General features: G+C 38.2%; 1 long non-coding RNA gene across 2 annotated transcripts in view; it reads right to left on the reverse strand.

Annotated features, from left to right (window-relative positions):
- Positions 1 to 22082, reverse strand: part of LOC139799484 (uncharacterized) — a 206767-nt gene that overhangs the window by 180908 nt on the left and 3777 nt on the right. Inside the window, exons 2-6 of one of the 2 annotated variants that reach the window (XR_011727292.1) lie at positions 21465 to 21544; positions 20254 to 20332; positions 18045 to 18114; positions 16208 to 16283; positions 12768 to 12855 (exon numbers count right to left, since the gene is read on the reverse strand). This is a non-coding gene — a long non-coding RNA (uncharacterized lncRNA). The remainder of the gene's footprint in view (positions 1 to 12767; positions 12856 to 16207; positions 16284 to 18044; positions 18115 to 20253; positions 20333 to 21464; positions 21545 to 22082) is intronic. The other variant, XR_011727293.1, reaches the window with a different exon arrangement.

Here is a 22082-nt window from a genome sequence, read left to right on the forward strand (position 1 = left end):
GTGTCAGGAGCACTGCTGCAGGTAAAGGAATGCAAGGCACAGCAACACTTGCTAAGGACAAACCACCACACAAGTGGTTCAAGTGGTACAGAACATCTTAATTCTGCACATTTGTCAAACTGTAATGAGTTCCTAACTCATGTATTATATGTGAAGGCTCTTGGGACAAAACATTAAAGACCTTAAGCACACATTGGAATTTACAGTGATGAATGTGGTAATGCATCTTGCAAAGTCTACAAAGGCACACATTAAAAAAAAAAAAAAAAAAAAAGGAAACGCTTAAGGGGATGGAATCAATGCTGAAGTGCAGTAAATGGGCACAAAACAGCTTAGTGGTTTTTACATGACAATATATTTAGATGTGAAAACGGCACCCAGAGAAACACTGCAACTTCAAAGTAAAATATTATACATTAAAGCACGGAGGAAAACTTCAACCATAACCAAAGTTACCTTGCTTTGAAAACAGGAGGTTAATCTGTGATCAATATGAATTACACTGGTATTAGCACAGAACAAGCAGGATGCAAGCCATTAGAGTAAAACAGGGATTTTGTGCAGATTCCCTAGGTAAAAGCTTGGAATTCCAGTGCAAGATCGCTCACATTGTGGTGAGTCTTGCCAGCTTCACCCAGGCAACAAATTAAACAAGCACAGGCACAAAGAAGCTGCAACTGTAACAGGATGCCTGACACTAAACCATCTTCATTCCGATGATCTGACAGCCTAACAAGAGGTTAGCAATCTGGTCTGATCACCTCTGCAGTACCCCATTCTTCCGTGTTTCCAAGGTCAGCAGTATTTATAATGAACATAGGATGGATGCGGAGAGACCACTTGGGCTAGTTAAGCTGCATAGGGAAATATTATTTTTGGTATGAAGAATAGGGATTTTTTTCCCTTTTGTTTCACCTGCACAGAGAGCTCTTTTGGGTGATAGCACATACTGCAGATCTACAGGCATGTTATAAGCATCAAGTTAAGATTATGCCAAACAGGGTGCTGAAAATATGAAGCTTCCAGTAGTGGGAACTGTGCTGTGAAGGTTTCAAATCCTCTCCCTGAATTGACAGGAGAGGGTAGAAAAAAAAAAAAAAATGAAAGAATTAATGAATACCAAGAGAAAAACAAATGCTGAAATAATCAGAGTGACCTTTGTTGTTGCAGGTGTCCCACAGGGGGAAAGGCAGCTCGAAGGAATCATATTCTTCCACATTTTCCAGTACAAGGTTTCCATATGAGTATTCCACAAGGTCAGTAGTTTATAATGTAAAAAGAGATAACAGGTTCAGATTTCAGTGAATGGCACCATGTTGCAGGTTCTGCTATTGCTGCCTGTGCCTGATGGAACAAAGAATGCCAACCATGGTGTTGACAAGTGAGTACTGGAAGCCAGGTTCCTTTACACTGGTTTCAGACCTTCATATTTGAGCCCTTTCAGAGAAACAGCAGGACTAACCTGACCTTCCCTTTCCACAGCATATGAAGAGAAAAGGATACTTCTCCCTGTGGAAGTGGAACAATCTTAAGCCAAGAACTGTCCTACTTCAAACTCGAAAGCTCAAGACAGTGTATCAAGTTCAAGTACATTTTGCAAGGCATAGTGAGCCTGAACGTGTTCTAGACAAAAAAAATCTTAGTTGTAATAGTTCCATATGAAACATTTATCACATTTTTTTTATTTGCTAACTTTCATAATATATATAATTTGTTATCCAAACTTTTTCCTCATTGTATAAGACAGGATTTGTGAAAGAGGAGACCAAATTCTAGTTTTATTTCCTAGGTAATGCTTTTTAATGCTTAGGTTAACACAACCTAAGGTGTCTTTGGGGCTATTTAAACTGTCTTCAACATGCAGCTGCCCAGAGATCCTGGACATGCATCAGGGACCTAAGCTTCAAAGCTGATGTAGTCAGAGCTTCAAGTCTCTTCCCTGAAGACCTGTGGTACTGAGATTACCATACAGTCTGGAAATGCTTAACAAACAAACAACACCCCCAAAGGTCCCCCCCAAAAAAACCCCAAACCACTGGCCAAATTACTCAGGAAAAGACCTACCTATAATGAAGCATGAGAAGTTTGCCTAGTACATACCAACATCCTTCAATGAGTTTATTAAATAAGAGGAGAGGATGAAAAGGCATCTCCTTGCCTCTTATAACAACTCTCCTCTTGGAGAGAGTTTCCTGAACTTAAGGCAGAATCTCAGAATCTGTTTCCCTCAACCTAAATCACAATTGCTAATCCAGAGAATCCAGTATCAATATGGGAATTACATTCAGTAATTTGAGATTACCTATACATGTCTGCAACCCACAAAAAAATAAAGAGAAACAGACAGGATTTCTGTGTGTGTGTTTGGAAAAGGTTAAAAATCCCAGGAACTGATCCAGTTAGCATATGGGTGGCAGAGACAGAAATTATGTTTTAAGACTCCAAACAAAAGCAGCTCTACTAAATCCAAATTCTTTCCATATTCCAAGGATATTAAAAGGAAGAGAACGAATGAATGGCAGGAAGAAGCAAGAAGAAAAAACTGAGCAGCAAGAATCATTTGAGTTTATGAGGCAACGGAGTCTACTACTACAAGATGGAAAAAAGGTACCTGGCTAAGCCTGTGTTTCTCCAAATTTAGGTCCTTTTCATAGCTTTCAAAGAAAAAAAAGCCTTCAAATCTTTAATAGCCTAGGTGTAAAATAGCTTTATCAATGAAAAAGAACAAAGCCTATGAATAACTCAGCTTCCTTATCCCTCTCCCTCACTACTACTCATTAATGAAACTATGCCTCCACCTGGCAAATGGACACAACAGCAAATTCCTAATGCACAAAAAAAAAACCAAAAAACCTGCACATCTAAAATACCACGAAGTTTTGGCAGTATTTGCTGTTGGCTTCACTAAATGAAGGACTTGCAGTAAATGAGAGACTTCACACACGGAATTTGTTGCAAAATCACATAAACATTGTACCTACTTGATGAGTTCAGATGAAACACATGAATTAGTACTTAAAAAGCTCATTGAGGTTTAGTACTTACAAAAATTACATATATCTATGGCTGCCTATTTTTTTTTTTTTTAGCTCAAGTGTAAAAGCTACAGTAATGGTATGGGCAAAAAACAGTATGAAGATAAGTTTGTTGACCTAAGAGAAGGTATGGACCATTTTCCATTTGTTCAAAAGCAAATCTGGCCCAGCAGGTTGGGAATGTGCTGGTATAACACGAGCTGCAAAAATTCAGTTTTATTGAACGTAATTGAGGAAGACAGTCTACACAATTATCCCAAGTAAACTTCTGGGCTGTTGTTCTGAGCTGAAAACCATGTTTTATGGAAGGCTTCATATTCATAATTTTGTTCTCAGACAGAGAACAGAGTCTTTATAAGACACTTTGAACTGAACAAACAGTAAAATCCTAGACAACCTTTTGAGAGAAAATGGTCCTTCTTGACCCTTGCAATTTTTTTTAACAGAACACCTTAGAGCTGGATTTAAAGCGGGTGAGAAGAATGAGAAACATTCCTCACAGTCCTTCACACATACAGGTGCCTTTTTCTCATTACACCAATGGCTTCTACCTCCATTTTATGCAATGGGCAACCCAAGCTCCTCCAGCCCCTTAACACAACAAATTCAGGAAATCCAGCCCTGGCCCAGGGCACCACCCACTGAGCCCAAGGCCTCACATGGCACTGGCTGATTCTCCTTAATGAGCAAAGTCAATAAACTAAACTTGAATTTGGAAGTTTTGGGGAAAATTGGTGTAACCCAGAAAGATACTCAAGAACATGTCCAACTAGTTATGAGAGTAGCCCTAATTGCTCCTGCTGGGATTATTAGTGGCTATACCAACTACTTAAATGCAAGTCTTTTCCTCTTTATGCTGCTCAAGACACTTAATTACAGTTATTACAGTACAAAGTTATTTGATCATCAATCAGCATCTCTCAGTTTCAGTTACTGTTGTTCTCTATTATTTCAACTTCTTGATCTGTTACCTAAAATACCTTTATATATTGATTTCATCTCACAAATTTCTTAGAAGTAGCACTCAAAATGCAAAATAAATATCGTAATCCTTAAAAAGACCCAACAGTAAGTAATGAAACTTCAAAGAAATCCAATAAAACAGCAATTACTAAATACTCCATAGTTTTAGTGGATAAAGACCTATAAGCGCCTAATAATTATAAATTTTACCAATTATCCATTAATATCTGATTAACCATACAAGTATTTTCAAATGTCAAAAAAGTCAAATGGGTAGCTTCTAACAAACCAATTGTAAAGAATTTTTTTTTAAAGTCACAAAAAAAAAAAAAAAAAAAAAAAAAAAAAAAAAAAAAAGCAATAAGACCAAAAATTGACTGTTTTCCTTCTTTTTGTTTGCCAGACTGGATAATTTTCAACCTGAATGAACCATTTCCAAGTGTTTTATGCAAGTTTGATTGCTTCAAAGTTCCTCTTTCCCTGAAAAAACAAACCAAGCTAGTGCAGTTCATGCAGCAAGTCCATTAGGCTGACCAGTTACTATTTAGTAACAACATTTGACCAAGGCAACATTTGTATTTAGACACCTGACCAGAGATCCCCATATTAGATCCCAACATAGAGAACAGGGCTTGGGTTGGACTTAAATGATGAAGCAATACAAGGGCTGTATAACACTCTGATCATGGTCAAAATGAAATACATATAACCAACCATTGAAAAAGCTGCAAACTCTCACTCTGTCAAGTCCTTACAACATTAAGTTGAATTTACCTGGACCTATGCCTATCAATACTTTCTAGATTGTCTGCATGGTCTGAAGTTCACCCTATCCTCTGCTTCTTGAGCAAGAGTGAGGAATTTCCACGAACCTCTGGCATCAGGCTCTTTCTTCAACTGAGAAAACAGAAGTGATCAGACCCAGCTGGTATAAACAGAGAACACAACTGCATAACCACACCTATGGAGCACATATCATACAGCAGGAATAGCTGTACAATTTTCTCTTATCCAGCAACGGGTTTATATAGCTTATTTGAATTGCATTTGTTCACAGAAAAAAGAAAAACAAAAAAAAAACAAAAACCCCAACTAACAGCAAACCCCAACCAAAGACCATGCTTGTAAACCTTACTTGCTTTACTTCTGTAGGCAAATCTATTGCTCTAGTCACTGCCATCAGTCAGTGCATTTACAAATTATTTATTTTTCAGCAAGTTATTGCCTGCATTCATTCTCTCACATCTTTTATCCTTGAGGTTTGCTTGTTTGTTTGCTTTTTATGGCACCTAATAATTCTTTTTCTTCCCTCACAGAAAGAATTAACCAAAATAAGTTAAAATACAAATACAAGAAGTTCTAAACAGCCACAATGGTGAAAATTCTCATAGAAAGCCTCACAAAATTGTCAGAGAGATAAACTGTCATTCAGAAGATAATACACAGTTACTTCTAAAGAGAAAGAAAAAGATAACTCTGAAAATATGATCTTATGGGGTAAACCATCTCCATCAGGTTAAGGAGGATCCACTGTGGAACAACAGTCAAATAGAAAGAACAGGGAGAAGGGCAGATGTTTTAAATCACTGCTCTTAATTACATATAAGACTTCACATTCCACATCAGCTGGCACAGAATCACTCACTGGACAGCCCCTTGTGTTCTGCTTTCTCTTAAAGGTGAGCTACAAAGCTAAAATGAAAATCGAGCTTATTTTAGATGTGTGAGCCACATTCCTTCCTCCCCCATAAGCAGACAAATGCTTTTCTGTCAGCCTCAAGCAGGTACCAGCCATAAACGTGCTCCAGGCTGATTCCCACTGCAGGATGGATTAGCCCTCCTTTCCCTCAGAAATGCAGCTGCTCTCAAAGCTCTCCAGATCAAGCTTCAAATGGCTTCCAATCCACATCTCTTCCCACCGAGGTGTAGTTCTACAGCAAGCCTCTGATGTGGGCTTTGATAAAACTGTGCCCCCTCCCTGACTCTCATTCTATTAACTGGCATTACACAATACAACAGTATCACTTCAGAATTATAATTTGAGTATTTCCAGTAAGCCTTGGATGCCCAGAAATGCTCCTCAACTTCTACTGAAACTGATAAACATACATTTTCCACATTTTATTTCAGAAGTTTGTGAATTTGTCCTCAAACTTCAATTAATGATGCCTCCGTTGTTTTGCAGTTCACATTCAAAACACAAAAATAAAGAGAAACATGAACTACCCTACACATTCAATACTTTAAAAAACCAAACAAAAAACCAACTATAGAAATTACTAGAACCTTAATATATTCTCAAGAACTTTCCAGGCCTCTCTAAATTAAGTGAAGAAATGGGAAATCGTATAAACTTCAGCCACAGATGCAGAAGGTCCACGCTGCACACACTCTGCCATTTCAAGAAATGCATTTTCTCTAACACTTTAAATTGTGAAGATTGATATTTACATCCTCAGCTTTTAATTCTATCCACATCTGCAAATGTGGATCACATCCCAGATGAGAGCATGCAGCTACCTAAAATATATGTTCCATTCATCAGTACCTTTGGTTACATTACATGTGTAAAACTGCACCAGAACTGCACCAGTTCTGGATTGGAACCAGACTGCCCACCCTCCCAAGTACCACTTCATTTTCTTCCAAATGTAAAGCATAATGAGTTCCTTGTGGGAACTTAAGTAGACTTTAAATGTTCAAAAATAAAGACTTTGCAATTCATTAGCAAGTAGGCTGCTATGAATTTTGTCTTTGAGACTAATTCACACTCAAGGCCAAATTCCTTCCTCAGATCTCCATGACTGATCTCAGTTCAGATATTCTACTCTGGTTTTAAACAAACCCTTTTAGAAGATTGACATGAGTACAGAAGATAGTAATTCAGAACCCAGATCTAGCATCTGGTACCCAAGGAAAGGGCTTCAGTGTCACAGCTGAATAGGAAGGAACAGCTCCAGTGGAATTTCCATACATTCATGCCCTATGTGACAGTAAAACCAAGACCTCTGGATGATTTTCCCCAGAGTATTGGATTCATCCCTAAAAAGTCATTATCCCAAACTTAGGTCACTCCCTTGCAAAGAGAAAAGCTCAAATATATGGGTGGTAATTTGAATCCTAAGCCCCACCCCAAAGCTCAGATTATGTTCAAATCATCCTTCTTTTACCTTTCCCCATTTTGACTACGCTTTCCCTTTGCATAGGGAGAAATGCTGATACCACCTGCCCTGATAAAAGATTCACCACAAGTGCCAGATTGCATATTTGCAATTCTGCTTGGAAACCATTTCCTCTGCTCAAGTAGATGTAATTTTAGCAGAGAGGTGACCACCAGAAACACACTCTCCAGCACTGCTATTAAAGAACTGAATTGATCTGAGTAAGAGTCTAAGGAGCATCCTTTGTGACATACAAAACCAGGTAACACCTATCACTTCTTTGTTTTCAGTGGAATTCAAAGAGAAGGCAGCAACCAGACCTAACTCCTTCTATAAATACACATCACTCCATAGACAGGGGCAGACAGACTCTGTTTATCCATCTATCCAGCAGTGGAGCTGCTGCCACAGATTGCTCATGGAACAGATGGCAGATGCTTGTCTTCTTGACTAAAATCAACAATTTTCACACTATAAACCATTCACAACTTTGTGTCCATCTACACATCAAAGTTGTTACTATATCTAGGTAGGTATCCTAAAGGATGGATATGGTGAAGGAAAACAATGCACACCACCCTCTGCTCACCTTGTACAAGCTGAGCCAGAACTACACTGATTGATGGATGGGTACTTCGTGGTTCTCAAGTTTTAAGGGAATCCCCATTTGCTAAATTGTACAGAAAGGGCATTTACAAAGTTACTAACTTTTTTTGGAGTGTTTCAGTAGTTGTTGACCTGGAATAGAAGCATGAAGATGCTTTCAGCTGACTCTTATTAGAATATATCAATTAAAACTGCAGAGAGGTAGAACTGAAAGTTTACCCTGTTGTTCAGATCCATGAAGTACATGGATGCTATTGTGCTTTCAAGGACAGGAAAAAACTCTGTGCCTCTTTTAATATGCTTCTATTTCAGCTGCTTCTGGTATCTCCCATCCATTCAGTATGAAGAGAGAGGCATACCTGATTTTAAGTTTGTGAGAAATATCTCATTAATGGAGGAAAAAAAACCCACAACAAACACATGCACAAAAAAAAAAAAAACAAAAAACAAAAAAAGGTTTAGACTTTGAAATTATAAGCATAGAAGGCGAGGAAAAGAAATAAGAAATGAAGATGAAATCTCTTCTAACTGCAAATATGCTTCACAGAAATATAGCTTCTTTTAATCAGGAAAAAAAAAAAGCCAAACATCAATATGGAACATTTGGATATTTTGAGTAAAACACTGGGATGTAATTTTTAAGCACTTGACATAAAAATATTTTGATTTTCACTGAAATATTGTTTTGGTAAACAAATTTTTCTTGGAATGTTCTTGAGAAGAAATTAGTATTGTTATGATCTTCTGAAGTGGGATGAAAATCGAATTTGAAATCCCACAACTGTGTGATTAAATAGAAATTTTATCTAAACAATTTCTGTCCTCCACAGAGCTTTGATGGCAAAATAGTTCCTGGCTTGCAGTGCTACAACAAAATTATAAGATTATGCATCTGTTATCTTTTCATTATCACATATTACAGATGGCAGAAGCAGGTGATAGGAATTGGTTTTACATCTATTAAAAATGATGTTTTCTAGATACATGGGCTCTTTAGCTGAAAAATTTTTACCTGGCACTGCAAATGGCCAAATGTCAAAACTGCAATTGTAATACAGTTTACCTACACCAAGTTGTACACATATCTTCAACACGAGACCTCCTCCAATAAGATCATGTTTAATTAATGATTCTGAAGGTCTCATTCTTCCTGAAACAACTATATTAAAGTGAATGGATGTATCTTGCTTTATACATTTTAACCTCTAGAGAGAATGCTGCCAGTGAGGCTGAACAGAGAAGTAGATCAGTGTATTACACTTTAAAAAGATGATTGAAACACTTAAAATTTAGCAAGGTATTTTTCAGATAAATTCCACTAAGAATGTAGGGTTTGGATTGCTTTTATGGTCCATTGTACTGTATCTGGCAGAGGCTCCTGATAAAGCAGCATGCATCAGGGAATAGTCTCATAAGCTCCTATTTTAAATGGCTCACTGTAAACAGCCTATTGCATATAAACAGCATTCCACATTGCAGTGGTGGATAAGCATGATGGAGTCTCAAATGTTATTGTTCTCACCCCAAGACAATAGATGAGCTTTTATTTCTCTCTTTTCCTTCAGAGCTTTTGAATAAAAGCTGTTGCAACACTGTCAAAGCACTTCACACTTGGCATCTGTATGTAATTATGCCATTCAAAGAAAAGTCATGCAACATTGATTACACTTGAGTTAACAACTCCAAACTGCTTTATGAAAGCAAACAAAACAAATACAACAGATCTCATATGGCATAGTGTCTCCAGAAGTAGAATCTTCCGGGACAGGCAGGAACTGATGTGCCTTTTAGTAAGAGGTAGAACAGTCAGAGGTACCACTACTCACCAATAGCACTGGCTCATTGTTACCACTAACAAAAGCATTCTGGGATTCTTCTTGCTTGTTTCCTCCCTGTCATATAACTTAATTTAACAAAGAAACACAAACCTCAGAAAAACTCATGAGGTTGAAGAGCAGAGGTCACAGTATTACGACGTGTTTCTAGGAATAGGTGTAGCTCTGCTACAACAATTATGATTATTCTGTCCAACTTTTTTGCATTATATTCTGTCAAAAATCAACTTAATGTAGAATATTTGTTCTCCTCCTCAGAGTTAGTGTCTACCTCTTAAAAGGATGGCAAACCTTCTTGAGCCTGTCATCATTTATGCTGACCTGCAGGATTTTGGCAGGATTCCCTGGCAAACTGGCTCAGTATGGGAACTTTTTCACATCAAGTGGTAGGAGAATCACTAAATTACACAATATCAGACAAAGGTTTCCATCTGCAACAGAGAAAGCCACACTTGAAGCATAAATCATCCTTTCATATTTGAGATGGGAGTACACATATCATGTACAGTAGGAATGTTCCCAGTCTCTCAGCCTGTAAATCAGTATTTCTTCTCATCCTTCCATTCAAACACAGGAAGAATATAAAGACAGATGCATTTGTTCTCAGACAGTATTATTATTCATCAAGAGATAAAATAATTCCAACATAATAAAAAGTGTTCTTAAAAAAACACAGTATGCCAGACTGGAAGCATGATGCCAGAACTCATTCACAACATCTGACTGAAGAAAAAAATTTAAAATCTGAAGGAAAACCATCTCTGCAAAGATAGCAAGTAAATGTAAAACAAACACCTCAATTTACTGCCCAGTCTTCCATCTCCAAGTGTGAGAACACAGTGGAACTAGGCAGAAGCTGACTTTTACACACCAGCAGCTGACCACCCAGGTGCTGGCTACTGGAAATAACTTTATGAATACAACACCTCTTAACTCAGCTAAAACTTTAGGGTCCTCTCCCCTGTTTTTATTATAAAGGAATTCACTCTTACTCCAAGTGGCAGGGGCAAAGTAAAGTGTTAAGTTTTCTAAATCAGGAAATTGAGAGAAAGAGGGACTGGGCAGACTAAGGTAGGTCAATTTTAAAAGCACAAATCAGTGCCCATTAAAGACTAGTTTAAAACTTAATGGATCTTGGATCAGGCACCTGGAACTTTTTCAGACTGGAGGGTACCTAACTGCAGCTCCAATCTAAGCACATTTAAATTTCAGCTTGTTTACATGTCAAGTTCTTTCCTTCCTCTCAGATTTTAGAGTCCAGTGGGTAACTAGATAGGATACCAACTTTCCCTTCTCTAAAAAATCCTTCAGCAGTTTTTTTCCTAGTGAAGAGACTTGAGAGACTCAATAGTAAGTCACACACTTGTCATCAGAGAACTGGCAGATGTTCTCTCTCCTCATATGCCCCAAGTGCTTTTCTTCCTCCTTCTTCTAAGCAAGTGCACCTTCCTCACACCCAGTGGGGTCCCTGTTTCTTGGCTGTGTAACACTGTCATTAGTATTTCAAGTATGTGAGTTCCTGACAGTCCCAAGGCTGCACCCACAGCACACAGGGATGAAAATGAAATCTGGGGAGAAATGCTCTTCAGTAACCAGGTTCTGCACCTAACCCTGAATTCACAGCAAGCTCTGCACCAGTAGTCTCTTCTCTCAGAACCTGAGCTCCCCTGACTCAGCAAGAGCCTCTCAGTGCTTTGTTATGAACGCTGACAGAGGATTTTCCCCAGTGACCCCTACATCTTCCTTCCAAGAAATCTCACCTCTGCCAAAAACTGCACTATTGACATTGAAAGCTGTACTGATGATTGGGGCAGAGGGTGCCCAATGTCTCCTCTGTATGCTACAGGTATCCCCTTTCACACTTTGACACTTTACACCTTCCCTTACCCCAACAGTATTATTTCTGATGGAGGATCTCATGTAGATCACTTTGACAAAAGGGAGTTCTTTGTGATGAAAATGAGCAGTTAATTGAGCAAAACAATTTTTGAATATGTGAGAAGGAGCACATAACAATACCACAGCAGAAGTCTGCTGAAGTAGTCACAATATCTGTTTATTATGATTCACATTCATGCAATAAAAATGCTTCTCAAAACTGTTTGAAGTCCTTCCTCAAGAAAAATCTCTGTAATGATCAGCTTGCAGCCCAAAAAAACAATGCTGCTTGAGAGGAGTTCCTACTTGCCACCTCGAGTTGCAGCCCCTGGCACAATAATTATTTCAAAATAAGATACTTAAATAGAAAATGTAATCCAATAGAAAATGCTAATTTCCTCCCACCCCCCCTCACAACTTGAAGAAAGTATCGAGTGGAATTTAAATTGGGAGAAAAAAAATAATCTACAGTTCTGGTCTTATCTGTAAGTCTCAGTGGTGTATTTATTTTATGAAGCTGATTTGATTTAGAAAATAATCTAAGTTTCATTTTCAAATGAAACAAGAAGATGTGTTCTGCTAGGAATTCACCAGCCCACAAAATAAAGCTTTTTTGAAAGAAAAGGTCTGTACCCCCTGAGTCATTAACACAGTCAAGTATTCTGGATAAGATTCAACAGGAAAAATAAAACAAATCAAAACCTCATAAGAGTCCTGTGTACACGGTACAGAAACCAGAGATGCAGAAGACCAAACATGGCAAACTCACATTCTTTTTTTCTGAATCTGCAGGCTTTGGATTCTCAATACATTTAAGCTGGATTCTATGTAGTTGTTAGGAACACCTACTTTGAAAAATTGCAAACTTTTAATTTCTGTGACAATACAATACTATTTTCTAATCAGATTTATTTTTTTATTAAATTTTCTAATCTCATAAACCAGTACTCCTGCACACTCCAGAACTGATGACCCAATTGTTACCAAGCCCTCCCAAGCCCAATAAATTGAAACCCCCACACCTCAGCTTTGCTTCACAGACTCAGCATCTACTCTGTAGAGCTAAAGGGAAAGGAAGAATACACCACTTTTTTTCCTTATTAAGTCACATGACACATAGTTGCATGATGAAGACTTAGCATGATGTTTCTGGATTCTCTTAAAATTCCAATGTACAGCAACATATTTCATTAAATAAATATAAATATAGTTAAAATAATCAGCAAAAAGTAAAAAATGAGAACAAAGATACCATTTGTTGAGACATCTAGCCAAGGTTATAGTCTTACCTGCCTTCTTCACAAAGAAACTCAGAAAAGCAGGGAAGATTTTCTGGGACACATTGTCATTTTGCAACAATTTGTTGTAGGATGTTCCCTAGGGAAGAGGAAGAAGATATTGATACATAGTCAGAAGTTGGAAGAATGCAGCTTTATTTTAAGCTAAACTAAGATGAAACAATAAAAAGACAATATTTCTAAACAATCGGTGTTGTTCCTTTGTCTTGGCAAATGAGCAGAGTGCACCTATGTTTCCTAGGGGACAGGACTGTATTGTAAAATTAGAAATGGTTTAATTAGTTTTGATGGCTTAGGTTAAGACTACTTTTAATTAAAAGGTAACTGTAAGTGGTATCAAGAATAAAAAAAAAAAAAAAAGAAAAATCAGTTTTCTAGTACAGAAAACCTTGACATGGTATTACAACTTTAACAACAGTTTCCCCCCAGAGAAGCAAAGTGAATAATACAGGGGAAGACTTCTGTCTTGTTAGCTCCATACTACCAGCAAGCACACTGCATGCAGCCCTCCTCTCTTCTCCCCCATCCTTTACCTTTTGTCACATTTCAAGATAAAACCTTACCTTTCTTATTAGACCCAGAAAGCATACCCCAAAGGACAAGAAACTTCAATAGTTAAGCTTCAGAGATTGAAACCAAGACATCATAGTTACACATCCAGAATGGAAATGCCAGAAGGAAAGCAGGGAACCATCCCAACACACCCTGGCACTTGAGCAGAAAGGTTCCTCTTTGCTCACACCTGCACCACAAATCCCCCATCCTGGGCAATGAGCAACACCTGCAGCTAACACCTTCTCCTTCAGGCAAAAATGCTTTCAGCAGCTGCAACTCAGTAGCCTCATCAGCACATGTGGGGGAATGCCAAGCCCAGGCCATGTTTCTGTTTGTGTTACACAGGGAAAGCTACTGAGACTGTCAACTGCCTTGTCTCCAAAACCCTTTGCAAGTTCCAGAGCTACTGAGATTCCTTTATAACTTTGCCTTGTCTTTGAAACCCTTCACAAGCTCTGAATGGGGGTGGCAAAGTTCATTACTCTTGCAGGTGAGATGGTGCTCTAGTCTCACATTCACACCAGGTGTGACACAGGGTAACTCAGACAACTGATTACTCAGGTGCTCCCCCGGAGTGAGGCAAATAAATTGTCCATCAAGTTATTTAGACATGCAGGCACCAGCTGTCCTGGCATTCTGCTTAATATGGTGAATGGACATAGGAAGATAGAAGCCACATTCATTTCCTTGTATATCTCCCACTTTAAAGGAAGTTTATTTTATTAGTTTATTATTAAAAGTTTAAAGAAACTTAATTTTAAACACCCAGCAGCCAAGCGAATAATATCTTACCAAGGAATATTAATGTTTTCTAAGTCTAAAATTAAGTCACATTTTCTTAGATATACCATAATTACAGCATTCATGTTTCACTAAATTCTTTGATTACTGCTGGAAATGCAAGAAGCAGCCCTGTATAAGTTATCTTCCTTAACAGCTCTAGAAGTATATGCTCTGTCTACAACATTCCATAGAAATAACCCCTGGTTAAGTGCATACAATTGCACTGGTCCCTTTCCTAGCATACAGTCATTCATTTAAAACCCCTAGATACACACAGTGTACTTTGTGCCACTATGAAAGCACTATATTTTCATTCTATTGTTACAATACTGTCACCATCTATAGCTGGTAGCTTTCATGTTGTTAATAAAGATTACAGTAATGTAAAAAAAAAAAAAAAAATCTGCCATGAGTGCATCCACAGTAGCATCCACGTAACACCCCAGCTTATGGCTAAGGTTTTAAACACATCACCATTATCTACTTATAAAATAAATAAAGGTTATAGTTCCATTACAGTATAATATTGAAATCAGTAACAACTCATGTTCCCACTTAATAAGAAAGCAGAACACATATTACCACCTCTTTTTTGTAAAACATGTATGCACTTTTCAACAAGTGCCACTACCTAAATCTTACGGGAAGGAAGTAGAGCAATGACACACCTTCTACTTTCTGTAGTGCTTTTACATCTTCTGCATGTTCCCAGTCACTAACTAATTAATTACAAGTTAGTGATGCAGGCAGTCACTCAGGCACACACAGGAAGACCAGAATCAGCACTCGAAGTTGGGAGCATCTGGTTCTCAATTACAGGGCTGCTCTGCAAAGAGAGCACAACACTCATCTCCTGCTATGCACAAGGCATCAGAGACTTATTTATGGTTCCTCCTCAGAAAGTTGTCATTTGTATTAAAAATATGTAATAACTGAATGATTCTGCAATGCCCACACTTGAGGATAACAGTGTTCAGTGTTCCCACCAATCCCCATACTACCTAGAGCTCTAGCTAATGCCAGGGACTTCTTAAAAAGGCAGCCTAAATTGCAATGAAGCCTGACCCTTACACAGCAGAAAACACCTGTTACCTTTTTTGCAAGGATATTTCTCCAGTACCACAGGGTGGAATTCTTCCTCATTCACAATGACATACAGGCATCTGCTGAGCACTAATGGGACACACATCAGGCAATGGTCAAATGTAATATAGAGGCTTAAAGTTATGCTTCAGAAGAAATCTGTAAAAACACAGTCACTTTTTTCCCTGTTAGCCCTTCCCCCTCACACACAAACCCCCTTGAACAGAGAGTACTGTCCAGAGCTATGTTCACTCTGCACTTTAAAGCAGAGTGAACTGAAAGCTCTCCCTTGCTTACTCCCCAACAGCTACCTGTCTGCTCCAGGCTGCCCTGCACCTTCCCCACCTAACAGTCAATTGCTGCTTTCACAGAATTAGTCCATAATCTTTACCATTATTGCCAGTTCTGCCTACAAATCCAGGGCTCTCCAACTTTCTCCAATTAGCCAGTTCTTAATTCTTGATAGCACGGAAAACACGATTACTACTAAGAAATTAACTATCTCCTGAAAAGCTTTTCGGTTTGTTACATCCAGATAGTGATTCAAAATAAAACATAAATCCACAGCAAATCTTCTCAGTGTGAATAAGTGTCATGATCTCCTTAGCAAACAGTGACTTTTTAACTTTAATCAGGGATGCACCCTGCTCCACTCATGCAATACAATGCCTAAGCCTTAATAATCCAATTTTAGAAGGCTGTGTAAATTAAAATTAAATTACATAAAATGTCCTTGTTAACTGGTTTGTAATAGATCTGTACAACACAGCATCCCAAGGACATTCAGTTTTCCCTAGTATAATCCATAAGTAATGTGACTAAATAAAGAAGGGATGATTCCATTCATGATTTAAAGACCTCTGAGTTCTGCAAACATGTTTCTTGTACCTAAATCCCTGGAAAGAAAGTGTATAATTCATGTATCAACTAAGTGGGTGCAGTTAGAGAAAGCACAGTTACATAACATCCCCCCCCAAATATTTTAGATTGAGTAAATGGGCTTTTTTTACCTCATAAGAAAGACAGTGTGAAAGTCTGGTGCAGAGATCTGGGAGCAGCGTGTCTTGGAGTACACGAAGCAGAAGGCTGAAGATGCAGAAAATAAAGATTCAAGTTCAGGTAAACCAAAAATTAACTTTCTGATGGCAAACATAGTGAGATACAGAAAGGGAAACTGGCAGCTTTCTGTCATGAGTTTTAGAGAAAGTTTAAGGGCATGTAAGCCCGAGCAAGCCTTGTGTAGAAGAGGGCTCTTAGAACTCAGAATGGCACCATGCCAACCATAAGGGATGCACTGGGATGTGCCAGTGTTGTTGCTATAGTGTAGCTCTAAATCCCTTGAGTGTCACAATTTCTGGGATACTGAAGAGGAGCGGGAAAACCTCCAGAGAATCTCCAAACAAGGTTGCATCCCCTGCAGTTTGTTCCAAAGTGTGATGGTGGTTTGTCCAAGGCCTTGCAATTTGCATTACGACTCCAGGGAAAGCAGTAATCCTTCCAGAAAGGCTGTTACAAGATCTGCTGAAATTAAAGAGCATCTTCCTATACAGATGACTAGGTGTTTTCCTGCTCTCTTCTTCCACAAAAAATTAGAGGGAATATGCAACAAACCAAAAATGGGATATTGATGGGAGAATGCGTTTGTTAAAAAAGATGATCACTGAATTTAAAATGTACTGAAATTAAAAATGTCACTTGTCACTCTAGACAATCAGTTTTAAAAGAAAACACCACAGAATTGGTGTTCAAAGAAAACACCACAGCCTATATTACTATTTCCTTCTGGTTTACTCCCTACACCAGTATTTCAGATACCATGGTCTAACCTGATTTCAAATATCCCTATATGTAATTTCCATTTTTTAAAAGTTCTTAATTTTCTGAATTATTTCCAACATAGTTAATGTATCTCCTAGCTAATTGATACTTTACCCCATGATTCCTCTTTTTGCTTGTCTTAAACACTATGAATACAGATACTGAGAAAGGGAAGCCACAGGTTTGAATCCAACAAAAGGGCTGGCACACAGTCTGATATTAAAATGCCCTTAAGAGTTCCTGTTCATCTCAGGTTTTAAAGTTCAAAAAACAAAGAAAAAAACCCAAAAGATTACTTTCATGCACAACTCAGAGACATATTTAATATCAGCATCTGTTTTCTACTCCTTGTCAAAACTACTTAGAGAAAATACAGATAGAGAAAATGATATTGGAGAAGACTATGAGACTTTTTGCTCATCTGATGGACTTGTGAGATTAGCACTACTTATCCATTTTCACATGTACTGAAGGGAAAATGGATCCATCCTGTTTTGTTACTGTTCCCAAAGATGTTGAGAAGTCATTCCCATTATATTTAGAGTACAAACCATGCAAAGTATGACAACAGTGACATCTTTGTTTTACTAAGTTATATCTAACAGGTCTCAGAAAATACAGGAAAACCTGATATGCAGTCCTGGGTAGAAAATTCCTGAACTCCATCCGTGGTTCTGAAGTGTTGACACTGACCTGGGGGCCAGTTCTGAAATCCAGTAGCACTTGTCCAAACAAACACTGCATGCTCACAAGAGCTCTTGTGCACACAAACTATAAATATTACACCCATGTTACAGATTTGTCATTTGTTCATCTGCTTAAGCAAGCTTAAGATACATATTTGAAGTGAATCAGCTTTCAGCCATATTGCAAACTTTCACCACAGTTTTTAGTTCTATGGGATAGAATATCACAACTTTACATACTGAACCAGTAACATTAATACAATACAGAACTTATTTTTCTCCAGAAAGAGGACAACAGTATTTTGGATCACTAAATGGATTCCACCTTTTCCAGGCTACTTACCAATGTAGATTCCTGATAATTTGTTTCAGTTTTCATGATTTCGTTTTCCTTGCTTCCTTGTATTTAGTACCTGAAAAAAGAACACAGAACCCTGATATTTACTTTATACTCTTGTATTCTTAGACATTGCAGCTGAACCTGGACAGACCCTGATGAAACCAGCTCTCCTCCTCAGTGATTCCTGTGACCTGGGTCCCAGTCTGGGTCACCACAGAGCCAGGCACTAGGCTGGGAATTCAGACTTTGGTCATAATTGCCTCCTGACACATTGGATCAGGGATTTTCATTTACAGACGTGATCAGTTGGACCAAACCCAGTATTTTAGTGCATACTCATAGATGCAAAAATTCTCCTAGAATGACAGAAATACTATAGCAATAATAGTTACCCTTGTTTATATGTAAGTTGTAGAAATCTCTAAAAGGTACATAATTCTCTCATAAATGCCTCAAAGTTCTTCACAATTACTACAGAGGCATTTTAATAATACTTTTATTTTACCCTAATACATTTTCCATATGCCTACACTGACATCTTTCCTTATGCACAGGAGTCTAACATCCTATAGAGATATCTCTGGCAATTTTTCAAACATAATAATTTTCAATAAAAATTTTTCCCTGCAAAAAGTTCAACTCATGTATATAAACGAGTGTGGGATAAGGACCTGAAGGGCTAACCCTGCCAGATGCCAATTTCAGCAGAGACTTTCACATTACACTTCTGCTCTCAAGAGAAATTTAAGAGGAAAGTTAATTTTAAGGGTTCAAGTCTATTTTCATAAAAGCAATAGACATTTTTGTGATGAATTTCAGAATTGGTCCTTACTTGAACTTTGAAAGACAGGTAGCAAATGCTTCAGTGTGCATGATATAACACTCACCTGATCTCAGGCAATAAAAAGGAAACAGAAGATGAATCAAGTGTTCTCTATATGATGAATCTATTCAGATAAAACCATGCAACCTCCCCATGCAAGTAACTTTCAGTTCAGTGCTTCTGAACAATCCTTCTTCTGCCAGTCATGTTTAGTGGTGTATATTTTATCTGAGTCAAACTGTAGTCCTTCAACAATGCAAAACAAAAGTGCCATGCTTTGGGAAGATATTACAGAGTGGGTTTTCTAAAATGAAGGAAAGGGTGATGAACATGACCTTAGCCAAAAAGCCCTTCCGTTTTCCTTCTCCCTAGGAAAAAGCTGCCTTTATGTTTTCTTAGGGTAGAAGTATGTTAGTTTAACATGATGTCAGTCAAGCTCTACAGGTTAAAAGGCCACAGTGTTTGTTTAACTTCAGATCTGATAGTATCCAGAAAAGAGATTGAAGAGCATCTATATGGACTTGAAGAACAGTAATTAAGATATAACAGATGCCATTTTTGGAAAATGACAACACATGCCCTACAATTATTTTTATGCCATTTATTTTGACAATATTGTCAAATTGTAAATGGCTTAAAGCCTTATACAAGTCATCCTAAAATCTAGAAATTTCACTACCTTGAAGAAGTCAATACCTTAAAGCAAAAAGAATTTAAACTCCAGTCCTTTCTCATTTTTTAAATTTGAGAATTAATTGGAACTGGCATGGCTAACCACAAAATACAGTAGGAAAATTGTAGGCTATGCAAGAAAAATCTGACTCTAATCTGCAAAGGATCAGTATTTTGTCACTTGTTCTTATTATACCATCCATTCTGGACAAATAGTGCATTCATAAATTACTATGTTTTAGAAATACTGGGAGCTAACTTCCATCTCTTCTCAAGATCAAAAGCATGTGCAGGGAAAATAAAGGAAATAAAATGTTTATCTTGAGTTCACCATTTCTTCTAGTAGTTAACTCAGTATGTCTAGGTTGTTCCTGTGGCTTTTTTCTTTTTTCTTTTTCCTTTATGAAATTAAATAGGATTTATGAACTCCTTTTCCAGAGTTCTATGTGAAATTCCATCTTGGTTTTAATCTGTATTATGTGCCAAACTGACTAGTACCATTTACTAGTTCCTCAGCCATGTCACCAACTTCAAAAGACTCAGAGGCAGGTTAAATTATACCAGAGTATAAGATGAACAATTACCTTTCATCCCATACCTAGACCCAAACCCACTGTGGATGTAAATAATTAGATCTCCTTGGAACCTTTTTACATTTTCTAGAGTCAAATTAAAATTAAGACAGGTTTTTTTGTCAAGTTTCAGAAATGACAGTACCTGTATATTGCTGAAGCAGCATTGTGTCTCTATGGAGATGGCAGGCTGACCCCAGGTTTTAGGCTTCAGACAAAGGCAGCTTCCAAAAAAATAAAAGAAAATTATGTTGAGGGGAAGACAAAGAAAGGAATTGATAAATCCAAAGAGAAATTAAACTCAGTCTTTCTTCTTTCTCTGCAAAGAGAACTCCCCATAGCTTAACTTCTCTACACACACCTTCTGCCAGGCCTGATACTGCTCTGTGCTCCAAGACCATGGCACCATCTGCTGCATTCCACCATGTGGGGAACAACCCATCACTTTGTCTCTAGATTTTTTTTTCTAGGTTTACAAGGAGGTTGCCATGGTTCACCACCTCCTCCGTGCGCACTCGCCTTCTCTCAAACAATTTGGAGTGGGCCTCACAGTCCCTCCAACTCCAACAGCCTCCCCCATCCCGGCTAAGAAAACATATTTATCAGAAACATGTTTGTGAATCCTCAACTGCTGCAAGGCTCAGTACCCTGGAATGGAAATGCTACAACTCCAAATTCATTGTACTGAAAAGATGACAGTTTCAGATCAGGAAAACCTTTCACCGTTGACACCACTTCATTAACTAAGGTAAATAACCAGCCTATGCTAAGCATAGCAGTTTGAAAAGCAGGGGCCAGCCACATCCAGAAGAAAATGAGTTCACTGACCTGACTGGTTCATTGAAGCATTTCCCCTTTCATGATGAGTATTAGTTTATTAGAGCCTGAGTTTAGTTGAAACCAGATGTTTCTGATTTTTTGAAGACAACCTCACTGTGATGGCTCTGGCAGCCTTCAGCTCTAGGTGGATGTGCAGTCTGGGAGTCAATTAAGCTAGAGATCAGCTAGGAAAACTGAGCATGATTCATGATCTATGCCATTTGCTGAGCATAAGATTATATCATGTATTTGAGACACTGGAGATGGCAACGTCTCCTTACATTTATTATTAGAACACTGTTACCTAACAGCTCTTGACCTTTTTGCTTTCTGTAGTGGAAGGGGCTGTTGCTTTGTGGAGAGGCCACGTCTACCTGTGAGAGTAACCCTGAATTCAGTTAAGCCACCATAATCCTACCATGATTCCTTTACATTAATAGAAACTTTCAACATAAAACCATTCTATGATTTACACTGTTGTGGCAGAGAGACAGAAATAAGTTTGTGACACCTCAAAACTAAGCAAATCAAACATACCTTTCATTCCCAAATCCCAGAATGCATCATGTTGTGAGAGCCTCTCCTTCTCTGACTGTATGCTCCTGAACCTTTTGATGCTGCAGGACAAGACACGAGATAAAGAAAAATGTACATTTTTTCCATCCTTGCTGCTGAATGCTTGCCTCATGCTGACTGGAAAGGAAATGACAACCAGATGCCCCTGTGACCCACTGTTCCCCTGAGGTGACCAATCCAAGTGTAACATGTGGTCACCTCATTTGGGAAGGAGCCAAAGACTGTTCTCTTTAATTGCTTGAATGGTCCCCTACAGCTGCAACAGATTACAGACAAATTCTCTTCAAATAAAGCTGTGCTTCCCACCCCCCACCCTGCCCCCTTTTTATTTGGGGGTGTTCAGGAGAAATCATGCCTAGAGAACAATGTACACATACACACAAAAGTTAATAAAAGTGTCAGGTAGGCAAACAAAAAAACATGTATTATGAAATAGCAATAAAGACTATGTTGATGTCTATAAGGAATCAGGCAAGCGGGGAGAGAGAAGGAGGGCAGCAGTATCTCATGAATCGTTAAAAAACTTTGCTCTGATCTTTAATGACAGATTCCGTGAGTGTGAGAAGGGGAGCAAATATT

The sequence above is a fragment of the Heliangelus exortis genome, chromosome 9 (genome assembly GCF_036169615.1).
Source record: "Heliangelus exortis chromosome 9, bHelExo1.hap1, whole genome shotgun sequence".
In the NCBI taxonomy this organism is placed as follows: Eukaryota; Metazoa; Chordata; class Aves; order Apodiformes; family Trochilidae; genus Heliangelus; species Heliangelus exortis.